Consider the following 16220-nt stretch of genomic DNA (forward strand, 5'->3'; position numbering starts at 1 on the left):
GATAGGCTTTTGTTGAGCGAAATAGCCTCTACTTTTTTAGTTAGAGATTGAGTAAATTTTTAAGTTACGGATGGGTTTTATTCTCAAACATACCGTGACCTTGGTGTTGAAGAAGAACTAAGCGGGCCGGGGATATCATCACTCCCCAATTATTATTCCGTTTAGTTTGGTCTTCTAAAATTTGTAAGCCTCAGGGCTCCTTTACTTAGGAAACTACCCCATTCATTATGTCAAGGACTTCTTTATGGTGATGTTGAAGTCCTTTGAAAAAAACGAACTAGCGTGTCTTTTGCTAGGTTATGGTGTGGACACTCTATAAGGAGATCGGTGAAGCGATTCCATGCCTCGAAAAATGATTCATGAGGGTTAAATGGGAAAAAATGAATCTTGGAAAGCATTTCATCCGTCTTTAGGGGTGGGTAAAAATGTTCCATAAGCAATTTGAACAAGTTTAGCCCGAGTCCACAGAATTAAGCTTGGGCGGTTAACCAAGGCAGCCTTATCGGCTAAGGTGAAAGGGAATACCCTTAATTTAATTTGTTCGAACCAACCGTAGGATGGTGGAATGTTGTTAGGACTTGTTCAATCCCTACGCGTAATCTTTGGTAAGGTTTTCATGGTCTAAACCATGAAAAGCGGGTAACAAATTAAAATGTTTGGGGGATTCTAAAATCCCCCCACTTGGAGTCTGCTAGAGCGATGCAAGATTTAGGGCTATCGCTCAAAGCTTTGTAGAAGTCGAGAGAGGAGTCTCTCTTTCTTCCGCCATTATATCGGTATGGTGTGTGTGATAGTAGCTAGAGGTGTAAATTGGGTGGTGTACTAGATAGACTTGTTTGTTGCCGTGTAATTCGTTTGTTGTTTTGTTAGACCCGGACCTTAATCTCATGCAAGACTAAGTTAAAGCAACTAAACATGCAACACTCCAAACAATTCGATATACTAGTAGAAAACCTCTAACTAGAAATCACGAGGTATGGAAGAAAGGAATACGATAAGCGTCCTTGCCCGGCTTATGAATAGCGTCTTGTATGCAGCGTGTTCAGTGTATATAAGAGATTAGAACACTGAAAAACTTGACAACTTCGAAGTTGAATCAAAGCTGTGGAAATCCGGAAATTTCAGCTAAGGCGAGATCTATCTTAGTAGCTAGTCGATATGTCGAAAATTCGAGTCCGATAACTTAAGCGGGTAGTCTCTCTCTTTTGGAAGCGTAGTCGGTTATATTGATCAAATTCGATAACATAAGCGCGAATTGGCTCTCTTTGAAGCGGCCTTCGATTATATTTTCTCGCGAATTTTTCCAAAACTGAAAGCGGCAACCACGGTATGAATCAAACAAGGGTGGGTGGGTTTAATGGGACTTAAAATAACTACTTCTACAAAGAAAAAATGCTAAAAGTGCAACTAAGATGGCGGCACCATTTGATAACTATAAAATGAATAGTCTACCTCTACGAAATGAACTATGAATTCACAAGCGTAAGTAAACTAGAACTATTCTTTTCGTGATTTATTATCAAAGCTTCTACTCTCAATCACGAATTGCACTAAATGGAGTCTGAAGTTAGTTCCCTCTCCTAGTTCCCTAGCATGGATTGTTTTCTAAGTCTAACTAATTAAGCTCTTAAGTCAATGAGAGCTTTCTGACGAAATATTATACTCACGATGCTTAATTAAGATGATTACTAGAAATTAACTACAAATGCTATGGAAATACTATTGTTTGACTCTAGATAAAGGAATTAGGGGAATTGAATCCACCTCGAATCCAACTTAATCACCTAGTACAGATTGTGGTATCTCGATTCTTACGTTTTCCGCGGCAAAATTCGAGTCTAATCCACTAGTGTTCATGGCATTTCTACCAAGTACTAACTAGCATGTGGAGGTAATTAAGCCCACCCATTCTCATGGCGAAACCGACCCTTCTAGAGTGGAATAGATGCTAAAAGCGTTTCTATACTAAACAACTAAGTTTTCATCAAGGCTTCATCAACCCCTCTAATGGAGGTTTAGCCTTGAATCATCAATCTAACATTTCCCATTGAATCTAAACTAAACATAATGTAAGAAATTTAGATTTACTTAATTTGAACAATAATGAATCTAACTTAATGGGTTGGAATGAAATAGGAACAAGAATTGAAATTAGATCTATCTTTGGAAATGACAAAATTCAAACTTGATAAAAATACTACTTTATTTATCTAATCAATCAAGAACAATGATTCAGAGATTTAATCTAAAACAAAAATTTAAATGGAACTAAAACTTAATTTAATTAATAAAACTAGATCTAGAATTCTATATTTTAATTTAGGTCTAACTAGCTACCATTAACAAAGAGCTAAGCTTTTGTTTTATACATCAGATCAAAATTCGTGCATGGGCTTGGAGCCATGGTTTGGGCGGAGAATCGGGGCCCAAAACCCAATTCTTCGATCCAAAAGGCCTCTTCAGCTGCAGTTGGCTTCCACAGACTTTTCGTCCACTTCTGCTCCTCTGATTGGGTCAAGGCTTGGACCATTGCAAAGCTCTTTCCGAGCCGGTCGTTTTGACATAAGGTAGGCCCAATTCCGAGTCTGAGTCCAAAGATATGGCATTCGGAAGTTCTGGCGACTTTTTGCTCCTTTATCTCGCTAAAGTGGCACATTTCTGCGCACATAATGGACTTTGAAGCTGAAATGCATAAAAACACGTGATCAGTATTAACTCTTACTTATTATTCACATAATTGGTCTAACAGTATGATTATTAAGGGGTTAAAACTACAGTTTTGGGCTCTTATCAGTGGTCAACCACTTTCTTGCTCTTGACCACTATGTCATCAATATAGACTTCCATGGTGTCCCCCAACATGTTTTGAAACATGTCAGTGATGAGCCATTGGTAGGTCGCTCCTGCGTTCTTGAGGCCGAACAGGAGGACGTTGTAGCAGTATATTCCCTGTTCTATGATGAATAAAGTTTTCTCTTGATCTTCTTCAGCGAGTGGGATCTGGTTGTACCCACTGTATGCATCCATAAATGACAAGAGTTCATGGCCACAGGTCTGGTCCACAAGTCGGTCGATTCTAGGTAAAGGGAAGCTATCTTTAGGCATTTCCTGGTTGACATTAGTGAAGTCGACTTAGAGGCAAACTGTGCCATTCTTTTTTGGGACTGCTACTATGCTAGTGATCCAGTCTGGGTAATCGACCTTCAGGATGAAGCCGACTTGCTTGAGTTTGTCGACCTCATCATTGATTGCTTTTTGAAATCTCAGGGATAGCTTCCTAGGTCGTTGTCGAACTAGCCTAGCATTAAGGTTAACATTTAACCTATGACATGCAACACTAGGATCTATACCGGGTACATCGATGTACTACCAAGCAAAAACGTCTTTATTCAATGATAAAAAGTTTACAAGGTGTGCTTTGAGTATGGGGTCAAGGTTAGCCCCTACATAAACAAACTTGGGATCGTCTTCTGTTCCCAGGTTCACTCATTCCTTTTCTTCAGTTTGAACTGCTGCGTTTGAAGATGAGGTGGTCTCCGTGGAGTTGGTCTCTGTGGTAACGACAACAGGGGCTGATACGACCTCTATGGTAATGACAATAGGGTCTGGTGCAACCTCTGGGATCTTGACTGGTGAACTAGCAGGAGCTGGGACGACCTCTGGGATGTTGACCGGATCTTGGGCGACCTTTGAGGTCCTAACTGGCGGATTGACAAGAGCTTGGGCGATTACTGGGGTCCTGACTAGCGGATTGACTTTTTTGATAAAACCCCCAGCGTTCTGCTTTGGTGCTTTGGATTTGACCTCAGCGATTAAATCTTTAGCCATCGTGTAGCTGGTAGGCTCATTCTTAGTGCTAATAGAAGGGCCAGCGGACTTGCTCACTGAGAGGATCTGGTTGCAGTGATAAGCCTCGAGCTTATTGCTGCGAAGCTCTATCATACCCCTAAGGCCAGGAAAGCGGCGTACCTGATGCAGTGTTGATGGTATAGCTTGCATTTGGTGGATCCAACATCGTCCTAAGATGGCATTGTAGGATGAGTGGATGTCTAGAACGCTGAAACGAGTGTTGAAGCTGACTTTGTCCTCCCTAGACAAAACAGAGACTGGGAGTATGATGTCACCAATTGGGTCAGCTCGGGAGCCATTGAATCCATAGAGAGGGGCTATTGGATCTATGAAGACCGATTTGGGCAGGTTCATCTCTTTGATGGTATGATAGAACAAGATGTCACACGAACTACCAGGATCTATCAAGACACGTTTGACTGTCCAGTCGCTGATTTTGACATGGACAACTAGGGCATCATTATGAGGGAGGCAAACCTTGTTGAGGTCGGCCTTTGTGAAAGTTATATCACCTGAACTATGACCTGAACTATGTGGGGCAGGTGCGGCCTGCGAAGAGAACTGGTAGGCTTCTTGGAGAGCGCCTACACGCCTCCTTTTTTCTCTAGAGGATGTAACACAATCATCCTGGAACGTGATTATGTGTGTCGTTATGTCGTTATCTCTGTCTGATGAGTGCTGACGACGTTCATGACGTGAACGTTCACTAGGGCGTCCTCTACTATGGGAGCGAGCGTGGACACTATGGCGATTATGGCGAGCTGGAGATCTACTATGTTCTCTGTGAGCCATAAGCTTATGGCGCAGGTCGCCATCAGCGATATTGGTATAATGCTTGATATGTCCCGACTCGACGAGGTCCTAGAGGTAGTGCTTGAGTCCCTAGCACTTGTCGGTGTCATGACACTTTGCTCTATGAAAGGCACAGTAAGGCTTGCCAGGCCGATCTTCTGGTTGCCATATGTCAGGTCGGTAATATGCAGCTTTCTTGATCTTGTCTAGTATGTAACAGGGAGATTGGGTGAGCACAACGAACTCACGGCTGTTGCTTGGTCTATTTCAATCTTACGTTCTTCTTTATGCGGGTTTTTTGAAGGTGGAAGTCATCGAGATCGCCGCCACTTCTTGTTCTTCTGTTAAGCCATGACGTTTTAGGCCTTCTTGCAAGTTGATGTACTTGTCTACTCGAGCATATAACTCAGACAAAGTTTCTGGACGTTCTTTCATGAGCGATCTAGAGAGAGCTGTGTTGTGCACTCGGCAGGCGTTGGAAAATGCCAATGTTGCAAATGACTCTTTGAGACCGCTTTCCATGCCAAGTAGTTCGGTTTTGAACCGACCTAAGAAGGTGTGGATGGTTTCATCTTCGCCTAGTGAGAGCTAGAATAGTGAATCTAGATCTATTTTTTTACGCCTATTGTGGACGTACTAGCTAGCGAATAGATCGGTGAGATTTTTGAAGTTCTTTATCGAGTCCGGCTCTAGTGAAAAGAACCAATCAATAGCGCCATCTTGCAGGCTGGCGAGAAATAGACGGCAGTGAAGATGATCGAACTCCTGACTATAGAGCACGAGGCTCTAAATGTAGCGAGCTACGTGTTGACCTGGACACGTGCTGCCATCATACATTTCAAAGTTTGGCTGGACGAAATCTGGAGGGGAAGGTTTACTAAGTACCTCAACAGTGAAAGGGGATGCCCGGTATGTCTTCAACATCTTCTGAACGATCTGGGTGGTGTCCTTCTTGACTGCACTCTGATCTATTCTCTGTGACAGCTCGTTAATCTATTGATACCGTACTCTGCTAAAGCAACAGCTGGAGTTTGCGCATCCATTTATGCTTTCAAAGCAACATTTTCTTGCCTGAGTAGGGTGATGTGCTCATTCATTGTACCTAACTGACTTGCTAAGCCCTGGATTTGAGCTTTGAGGTTTACCATGCTTTGTGGGCTTGAGTATTTTTGTTTTTGTAAAGAGGTTTCTGATAAAACATAAAATGAATAGTTTACCTATGAAATGAACGATGAACTCAAAACGTAAGTAAACTAAAACTATCTTATGAGCCTATATTTTATCAAAGATTTCTACTCTCAATTTTATCGAAATAGAGTGGAGTAACAAATTCGTTCCACTCTTAGTTCTCTAGCATGGAATGATTTCATAGTTAACTAATCGGTCTTAAGTCTAATGAGAGCTTTACGAAGGGTGTTATACTACGATACAATATGAAATTGATTATGTTGAATTTAAACTACGAATGCTATGGAAATATGATTGTTTTGAATCTAGATAAAGGATTAGAGGGAATTGAATCCACCTCGAATCAACTTAATAACCTAGCATAGATTCTTGTATCTCGATTCTTATGTTCTTACGGCAAGAATTTTGAGTTCTAATCCCTAGTGTTCATGGCATTTCTACCAAATACTAACTAGCATGTGAGGTCATCCACCCATTCTCATGGCGAATCACGACCTTCTAGAGTGGAATAGATTCTACAATGTTTCTACACTATACCACTAAGTTTTCATCAAAGCTTCATCAACCCCTCTAATGGAGGTTTTAGCCTTGAGTCATCAAACCATCATTTCCCATTGAATTATAACTACTCATCATATTAAAATTTTAACTTAACTAAATTAACTAACAATGTTTCAATATACTTAAACTACGAAATGATAATCAACAAGAATTAAAACTAGATCTAATAGATTGAAATAACAAAAATCGAAATGACAAGAATAATAACTATTTTATTTATCTAATGAATGATATTCAATGATTCAAGAAATTAATCTAAAACAAGAAATGAAATTCTAAAACTAAGTTCTAAACTCATTAATGGAGGCTAACTAATCTAATTCTAATCTAGGTCTAACTATCTACCATTAACAAAGAGCTAAGCTTTTGTTTTTATACTTTCAGATCCAAAAATCGTGCATGGGCTTGGAGCCATGTTTTGGGCGAGATCGGGGCCCAAACCCCAATTCTTTAGTCCAAAATAAGCTCTTCAGCTGCAGTTGGTTTCGACAGATGTTTCGTCCACTTCTGCTCCTCTGATTGGGTCAAGGCTTGGACCATTGGAAAGCTCTTTCCGAGCCGGTCGTTTTGACATAAGGTAGGCCCAATTCCGAGGTCTAAGTCCAAAGATATGGTCTTTGGAAGTTCTGCTAATTTTGTGTGCTGTTTCTGCCCGTGTTGACTTTGACTTTTCAGCTTTGACCGAGGCTTTAGAAAGGCTTTGTCTTCTTGAATCTTGGCCTTTAATCCACGGAACTCCTTAGCAACCAACCATTGCTCCTTTATCTAGCTAAAGTGGCACATTTCTGCACATAATGGACTTTGAAGCCTGAAATGCATAAAAACACGTTCTCAGTATTAATCTTACTTATTATTCACATAATTGGTCTAAAAGTATGATTATTAAGGGGTTAAAACTACAGTTTTGGGCTCTTATCAAACCACCCCAAATAGCATTTTGCTTGTCCTCAAGCAAAGATGAGAAATTAGAATAAGTGACCAAAAATGGAGTTCTATCTACTCTCCGTTTATTTGAGTCGCGATTACATTGACCATATGCAACAAGGCCTTAAACCACTAGGAATTCCCTAGTGGGCCGAGTTATAGCCTCGTGAGAGTTTTACAGTGAAAGTACTCACAAACTTCATCTATACTACAACGACTAAGAAATAAAACTATTGTTTCCTTATTCATGCTCTAAATTAACTATACCTCTCACACTAGCAATGCATATAGAGTAATCAAAATTGAAACCTAAGTTAATATATGCATAATAATCAATCATCTACAAATAAACATATATCTGATGAGTAATGCTATGAAATGCAGTAATAGGTCCGTTTGAAACTTTGGAATAAGCGTCCTTAAGTAGGTTCTCACATAAAAGTCAAGACAAAAATCACTCTGATTTTTCCACTCAAGTTTTTGCTACTCCGATTAATGCGGTGGGCATACTTTACCTTACAATCTCAATGACACACAAGGAAGCGAAGTTGATCAAACACATATGCCACTTACTATCCCACTAACCTATTCCTAATTAAGCTAGAGGTCTTTATTAGGTGTTGCGGGGATTAGGAGATGGTTTAAGAAAGAAGGAAATGGATATTCAAAAGGGACAAGTCTGAGATAATAGAGTCTTCATATTATGTAACTAGAGAAAACCTTGTTATTTACTTTTGCTTCTACACTTTGTTTCCATCCTTAGCCATATATTTTTTTCTTTGGCTTTTGACTCCTTTTATTCTATTTTTTGGAGTTTTTATTTTATTTCTATTTTTATTTTTCTTTTCTTTGGATGTAAACTTCCTTTCTTTATTTTCTGAAGCAACTAACTAATTTTTGTTTACATAGGTTTTTCTCTTCTTTTTTCTTCCTCATTCTATTATCAGACTTATTCTAAATTGGGTAGGTTGATTTTTTTTTTTTTTTTATTATTTTGTTTTGTTTTTGTAATAGGGTAAAGGATTTGTGGTTTATGGAAGGGCTAATGAAAGGCTCAAGAGGGGCGACTAGCTGAAAATAATTCATAGGTTTGAATTTCTGGCTATATAGATCCAAAGAGGGCCTAAATTCTCGCTTAGGATATGGCATAGTGATCAAGCAAGTGGACGTGTGATTTCTCTATCCGGATTTTACTTCTTCCTTGTGTCATTTCTCAAATGTTTCGCTCCTATAAGGCTTTAGGCTATATTCTCACAGGATTTGTAGAATAAGTACTCTAGCCTAGATTTCAGAAACTTACTGCTAACAATAATAGATACTCATGTAATATATTTATAGATAGATGCAAAGATTATTACCTACATATTAACCTAAGTTTCCAACAATTATTCTGATGCAAAAGCTACGTGAGACTTCTAGATTGTTAAGAGCATAGAGAAAGAAAACGATACCAATATTCCTAAGTGTATAGCATAAACTTATTTATTTATATTTTTGAAATTTTTAACTTGAAAACAAATGCATATTATACATATCTATATCCTAACAGATGCCTTAATTACCGTGTTTTCTATGCCCCCAAACAAGAATCATGCTTTGTCCTCAACGCATTTAAATAAAGAGGGTAGGAAAAATACCATTGAAGCGCGTGAAATTCAGGAACATCTACAAAACAAGGTTAGAACGTACTAATATATGAAATAAAAAACTGACGCAACTCTATAAGAGTTCCACCCATTATGGGGTTAACAAGAATCAAATTGCTTGGGACATAAGCAGACACTAACTAGAATTAAAACTTACCTTATCTCCCGGACATGCATATTATCTACCCAATAGCACCATGGGTCTTGTATTTTAGCGGGCATGGCAAGTCCAAGAACAAATGCTAGCAAGAACCATAAGCGGTTCCCAGCCTACGTGTGTGATCACCTCGCGAGTCCAAGCACCATAAGTAGTACTTGGGAACAGATCTTCGAAAGACTGTTCTGGTATTATTGTAGGAGATGTCATCTCGAAACTACGCTCTGGAACAGCTGCAAAATGACACAGGAACAACCATGAAAACCGGAAATTTTCTGGTCTCTGTTTGAAGTCGGTATGCGGTAGGGCGCTCCCACTTAAGCCTTTTTCGCCCTTTTTTTTTTTTTTTGACAAGGGAGCGAGGTGGGGGTAAGGATAGGAATTTGAGTGACCAAGAATGGAAAAACCAACACCCCCCCAAACAAATTTTTGAAAATAGGTTTGTAAAAATTTGTTTTAAAGCGTGGGTCTTTTAAGGTCGATTCGAGACTTGCTAGATTACTATTTTTATAGCTTTAAACTTTTTACTTTTTATGAATTAGGTTTAATATAAAGGAAAACAATAAGCGATAAAGACATAATTCACACCATAGAAAACATGACTCAAAACCAAGAAAACATGCAAGAGTGGAAAACGTGAATTATGTGAACCGTGGACTTAGGATCCGGTACTTACAACCACACACTCCATAGGGAGGGCCGGTTACCTGAATGGTGCATTCACCAATATATGGAAATGAAAGGAAATGCACCAAACACAAAAATTAAGTCGTTTATAGTCGGATACTTTCGAGACTTTATCTAAATATATGTATGAATATCACGGTTTATCATATATCAACAACCCGAAATAGTTGTGGATCGTTCCATAAATAAATATCACAGAAAGCATATCCAAACACAATCAAGCACCAAGATTTCCCTCTGACCTGACCTAGTGGAATGAAAGCGAAGTCGGATAGACCTATAACATAACCGAGCATGCACCTTATGTTTCATCTTTGAGCGAGGGTGTCCTAGTGAATAAGTGTGGAAAAGTGAATGGTTGTGGAAGATATGGTGGATTGGGATAAGTTTTAGAGAAAAAGCATGGAAAAAATGAGGATGTGGGTTTAGCACAAAACTCATTCATGGTGTAGTTAGGGACTGTCTCAAGTTTGAAAATGAAGGTGTCAAGTGGTTTATCCTTGGGAAGTATTTGTTTACTAGGTGGATTTAAAATATCATGAAGCCTGGGGAGAAACTAAAGGATCGAGTGCAAACTCGAGGTTCCTTTGAAAAGGTTGAGGGTGGGGAATATTGGTGATGGAAGGTGAATGATTCTCAGCTAGAGCTCTCAAGTCCATATCATCAGAAATCTTGATATATGCAAGACATTCCTCAATAGGTGGGTCAAAAGGATCACTGGGATAGAGATTGAAAAATTCATCTTCCATCATAGCATTAAGGGATGAATGGTTGTTGGCAAGGGGGGACTCGCGAAGTGGTAAAGAAGTGGTGCAAAAGAGTTGCATGAATTCTTCTTCGATTTTGTCTACTACCAGGGAGTCATTGTTAAAGTCGAAATTTCCAAAGGAAAGGAATTTGTTAATCTGTTTTTCCGAAAACATGTTTTTGAAGTAATCTTGAGCTAAGCTCTCGATCATGCTAACCTCCCCATTTGTAGATGAATCGGGATACTGTGTCCTCATTTTGAAAACATTTACCTCAACAGAAAGATGGCTAAAGGACAAGGACATCGAACCATCGCGGCAGTTTATGAACGCGTTGGCAGTAGCCAAGAAGGGACGCCCTAAAATGATAGGTACAGAGTCATTAGTGACTTCTGTGTCGAGGATAACGAAGTCGGCTGGGTAGTAAAAATTTTGGACTTTAACCAGCTCGTTTTCAACCACACCCTTAGGATATTTAATAGACCGATCAGCTAATTGCAATGTCATTTTAGTAGGTTGCATCTCCTCTAGACCTATTTGTTTATACAAATAAAACGGGAGTAAGTTAACACTAGCCCCCAGGTCTAGTAAGCCTTGGTCGTCGTGTGAGAATCTCTAAAGGTTCATTGTCTGATGGGATCTACCGGGGTCCTTGTACTTAACAATTCCATTATTTTCGGATAAAGTTGGGAACTGTTCAATTAGAAAGGCGTCTTTAGGTATGTTGGTCTTACGCCTAGTAGTGCACAACTCCTTAAGAAACTTAGCGTGGTTAGGTAGCTTTTTATAGCTTCGAAAAAGGAAGGTTTATCGTTAGATTTTTGAAAACGTTCCTAATCTCCTCAAAGTTAGTATCCCCGGTTAGCATGGCTAATTTTTAAGGGAACGGTGGTTTAAACTCTATATTTAGCGTATGGCTCGACTTGATGTGTAACCTTGGCTTTCTGTTTCTTAGGTTGTGGTTTAACCGGTACCTCTACGGTGGTAGGTTCTTGAGTTTCTATTTGGTATCTAGTTCGATATCCGGTGTAGAATCTTGATGGGGTAACTATAGGCATAGTTACTTTGTTATCAACCACTCTTCCGAGCGGAGTGGTGATGGCATTTAGCTGACCTACGGATGTAGTTTCGTACTAGTATTACCGTCTACCTCAAAGAAAGTGTTTTTTGTTCTAGGGTTGGGTATCGGCTTGGCCTGGAAACACACTTTTGGTTGGAGCTTTCTCTTGGGCTAACTGTTGGTTTAAATTATTAACGGATTGTAGAATGTGTTGGTTAGATTGAGCCATGGTTTGGAAAAGTTGTTGGCTCACTTGTATGAAGGTGTCAAGACGATCCGGTTGTGTGGGTGTAATAGTCATGGGTGGTGTGACTGGAACTATCTCGTGTTGATTATTTATGGGCGGATTGTGATAGTTATTATTTACCGGAACGATACCTCTATTAGCATTATAATTATTATAACTACATTGACCTTGTGCTTGACTTTGTCGAGGTTGCACTTGGTTGTTATAATTATTATAATTACCCTGATCCTGTCCTTGTTGTGGTGGAGCTTGGTTATAACTGTGAGTTGGCCTAACATATTGATTATTGTACCCTGTAGGTGTGACTTGTTGGTTATTTCTCCAACCGAAGTTGGGATTTTGTCTCAAGGGGCGTTAGGTTCACTATTAATGGAACAAGAATGTTCATAGGCTATAGGGCCGATGGGGAGTCGGGATGCTCGGGGACTCAACAAACTACATGGATTTGAATTTACATTCATTATGGGGATAGGCTTTTGTTGTCTGAAAATGGCCTCTACCTTTTTGTGAGGGATTCAATTAGAGTTTTAAGTCACGGGATCTGATTTAACCTCAAACATCTTGGTAGCCTTAACTGCTGTTGAAGAAGAACTAGCGGAGCCGGGAGTAATCGTCACTACCCCCAATTATTATTATGCTTAGTCGATCTTCAAAAATTTATATGCCTCCGAGGGGCTCCTTTACTTAGGAAACTACCCCCATTCATTATTATGTCTAGGACTTCTTTATGGTGGTGTAGAAGTCCTTTGAAAAAGGCACGAACTAACGTGTCTTTTGCTGCTAGGTGATAGTGTGGACACTCTATAAGGAGATCGGTGAAACGATTCCAAGCCTCACGAAAATGATTCATGAGGATTACGTCCGAAAGAAGTGAATCTTGGAAAGCATTTCATCCGTCTTTAGGGGTGGGTAAAAATGTTCCATAAACAATTTGAACAAGTTTGGCCCACGAGTCCACAAATTAAAGGCTTGGGCGCTTAACCAAGACGCCTTTATCGAAACTAAGGTGAAAGGGAATACCCTCAATTTAATTTGTTCCGCACCAACCGTAGGATGGTGGAATGTTATAAGGACTTGTTCAATCCTACGCGTGTTTTCATGATAAACCATGAAAAAGCGGGTAACAAATTAAAATATATTTGGGGGATCTTGGAAATCCCCAAATCGGGTCCGCTAGAAACGATGCAAGATTTAGGGCTATCGCTCAAGGCTTTATAAAAGTTAGAGATAGGAGTCTCTCTTTCTTCAGCCATAATATCAGGTGGTGTGTGTGAAATAGTAGCTAGAGGTGTAGTGGGTGGGAAACTAGATAGACTTGTTTATTGACGTAGCCGTGTAATTACGTTAGTTGTTTTTCTTCGACCAGACCTTAATCTCATGCAAGACTAAGTCGAACTTAACTAAACATTCAACACTCCAAACAATTCTGAGATACTAGTAGAAACCTCTAACTGGAGATCACGAGGTGTGGAAGAAAGGAATACCTGATTATTCGTCCTTGCTTCACTTATGAATAAGCGTCTTGTTCTGGCGTGTTCATGTATATAACCAGTTAAAACACTGAAAAACTTGAAAAATCGAAATTCGAAACAAACCTGTGGAAATCGGGCAAATTTCAGCTTAGGGCGCGGGTGCGCTCGCTTTGGGCACGGTCACGCTCCGTGTTCCAGTAACTTAGCGCGGGTTGCGCTCGGTATGGGCGCAGGTCGCGCTCCGTGTTCCAGTAACTTAGTGCGGGTCGCACTCCGTGTTCCAATAACTTAGCGGGTCGGGTCTCGCTCTGTATAGGCGCGGTCGCGCTCCGTGTAATTTTTCGCGGAACTTTTCAATGCTAAAATGAACAACCACAGTATGAATCAAACAAGGGTGGGTGGGTGAAATGGGACTTAAAAATGACTAATTATACTATGAAAACAATGCTAAAGTGAAACTAAGATGGCAGCGGCGCCATTTGATAAAACATAAAATGAATAGTTTACCTACGAAATGAACGATGAACTCAAAACGTAAGTAAACTAAAACTATCTTATGAGCCTATATTTTATCAAAGATTTCTACCCTCAATTCTATCGAAATAGAGTGGAGTAACAAATTTGTTCCACTCCTAGTTTTCTAGCATGGAATGATTTCATAGTTAACTAATCGGTCTTAAGTCTAATGAGAGCTTTACGAAGGGTGTTATACTACGATACAATATGAAATTGATTATGTTGAATTTAAACTACGAATGCTATGGAAATATGATTGTTTTTGAATCTAGATAAAGGATTAGAGGGGAATTGAATCCACCTCAAATCCAACTTAATAACCTAGCATATATTCTTGTATCTCGATTCTTATGTTCTTACGGCAAGAATTTCGAGTTCTAATCCCTAGTGTTCATGGCATTTCTACCAAATACTAACTAGCATGTGAGGTCGTCCACCCATTCTCATGGCAAATCACGACCTTCTAGAGTGGAATAGATTTTACAATGTTTCTACACTATACCACTAAGTTTTCATCAAAGCTTCATCAACCCCTCTAATGGAGGTTTTAGCCTTGAGTCATCAAACCATCATTTCCCATTGAATTATAACTACTCATCATATTAAAATTCTAACTTAACTAAATTAATTAACAATGTTTCAATCTACTTAAACTACGAAATGATAATCAACAAGAATTAAAACTAGATCTAATAGATTGAAATAACAAAAATCGAAATGACAAGAATAATAACTATTTTATTTATCTAATGAATGATATTCAATGATTCAAGAAATTAATCTAAAACAAGAAATGAAATTCTAAAACTAAGTTCTAAACTCAATAATGGAGGCTAACTAATCTAATTCTAATCTAGGTCTAACTATCTACCATTAACAAAGAGCTAAGCTTTTGTTTTTATACTTTCAGATCCAAAAATCGTGCATGGGCTTGGAGCCATGTTTTGGGCCAGAGAATCAGGCCCAAAACCCAATTTCTTTAGTCCAAAATGGGCTCTTCAGCTGTAGTTGGCTTCGACAGATGTTTCGTCCACTTCTGCTCCTCTGATTGGGTCAAGGCTTGGACCATTGGAAAGCTCTTTCCGAGACGGTCGTTTTGACATAAGGTAGGCCCAATTCCGAGGTCTGAGTCCAAGGATATGGTTTTTGGAAGTTCTGCTAACTTTTTGTGCTGTTTCTGCCCGCGTTGACTTTGACTTTTCAGCTTTGACCGGGCTTTAGAAAGGCTTTGTCCTCTTGAATCTTGGCCTTTAATCACAGAACTCCTTAGCAACCAACCATTGCTCCTTTATCTAGCTAAAGTGGCACATTTCTACACATAATGGACTTTGAAGCCTGAAATGCATAAAAACACGTAATCAGTATTAACTCTTACTTATTATTCTCATAATTGGTCTAAAAGTATGATTATTAAGGGGTTAAAACTACAGTTTTGGGCTCTTATCAGTTTCTCAAGAAAGCGTTCCCACAGACGGTGCCAATATGAAGGTGTGATTTAGTGTCACCTAACAAAGATAACTAAGGGGAGAATGGGTTTGGAAATGGGAAAGACCGAGTTCGTTGTTGAGCGAACTGCCTACGTATCTATCTCTTACTTCTAGGGGTATTTATAGCTGATGAACGTGGAGATCTATCCAACACGTGTACTGACAACCACACATGTATGGTTGAGATTGAGAAGGAGTGTTGGAATGGTGTGGGTAGGAATTCTATAATGATGGGGAGGGGTTATAGTGGTTTGTAATTTGTGGTAATGGAATGTGTAAGTACGGCTTTGGCAATGATTGCTTCTAAAAGATATGCTGTGTCACGAGATAGAACACTCTGCGTGAGGATGTGCGAGTTGATCTGTTCTGGAGCGATCTCGTAGCTCGGGTGTGTGAGCTAATGATGTAGGTCGTTCTGAGGGCAGTTTGGGGAACGAAGTCAGAGGTCGGTATGGTATTTCCGCTATGCTGGACAAGCGCTTGATATTCCTAAATGAGAATATCACTCCCTCACAGCATCGTTTCCGGCCAACCAACATACATCCCTTCAATGACCATGGCTAACCATGTAGGCTGATATACTCAGACCATTGATAACCATTATACCATCTTTGGGTAGACATGATCTACTTGCTATTGCCTATTTGTGTTCCAATCTTAATGATCACCGTACCGAATTCGAGATGATTCGTCACTGGATTCACTGTAACCCAACTATAAATAATTACGAATTCCAGTAAAGCCCTCTATATTAAATCACCGAAAACCATCATTAACAAGTGCCAAGAATGGCACCATCCATTACCAAAATACTGGAATTCGAAGCAACAAGTCTTAAATTAGTAAAGCTAAGCATCAAATTAACAACTTACGAATATCGACAGTAAC

The sequence above is a fragment of the Coptis chinensis genome, chromosome 4 (genome assembly GCF_015680905.1).
Source record: "Coptis chinensis isolate HL-2020 chromosome 4, ASM1568090v1, whole genome shotgun sequence".
In the NCBI taxonomy this organism is placed as follows: domain Eukaryota; kingdom Viridiplantae; phylum Streptophyta; class Magnoliopsida; order Ranunculales; family Ranunculaceae; genus Coptis; species Coptis chinensis.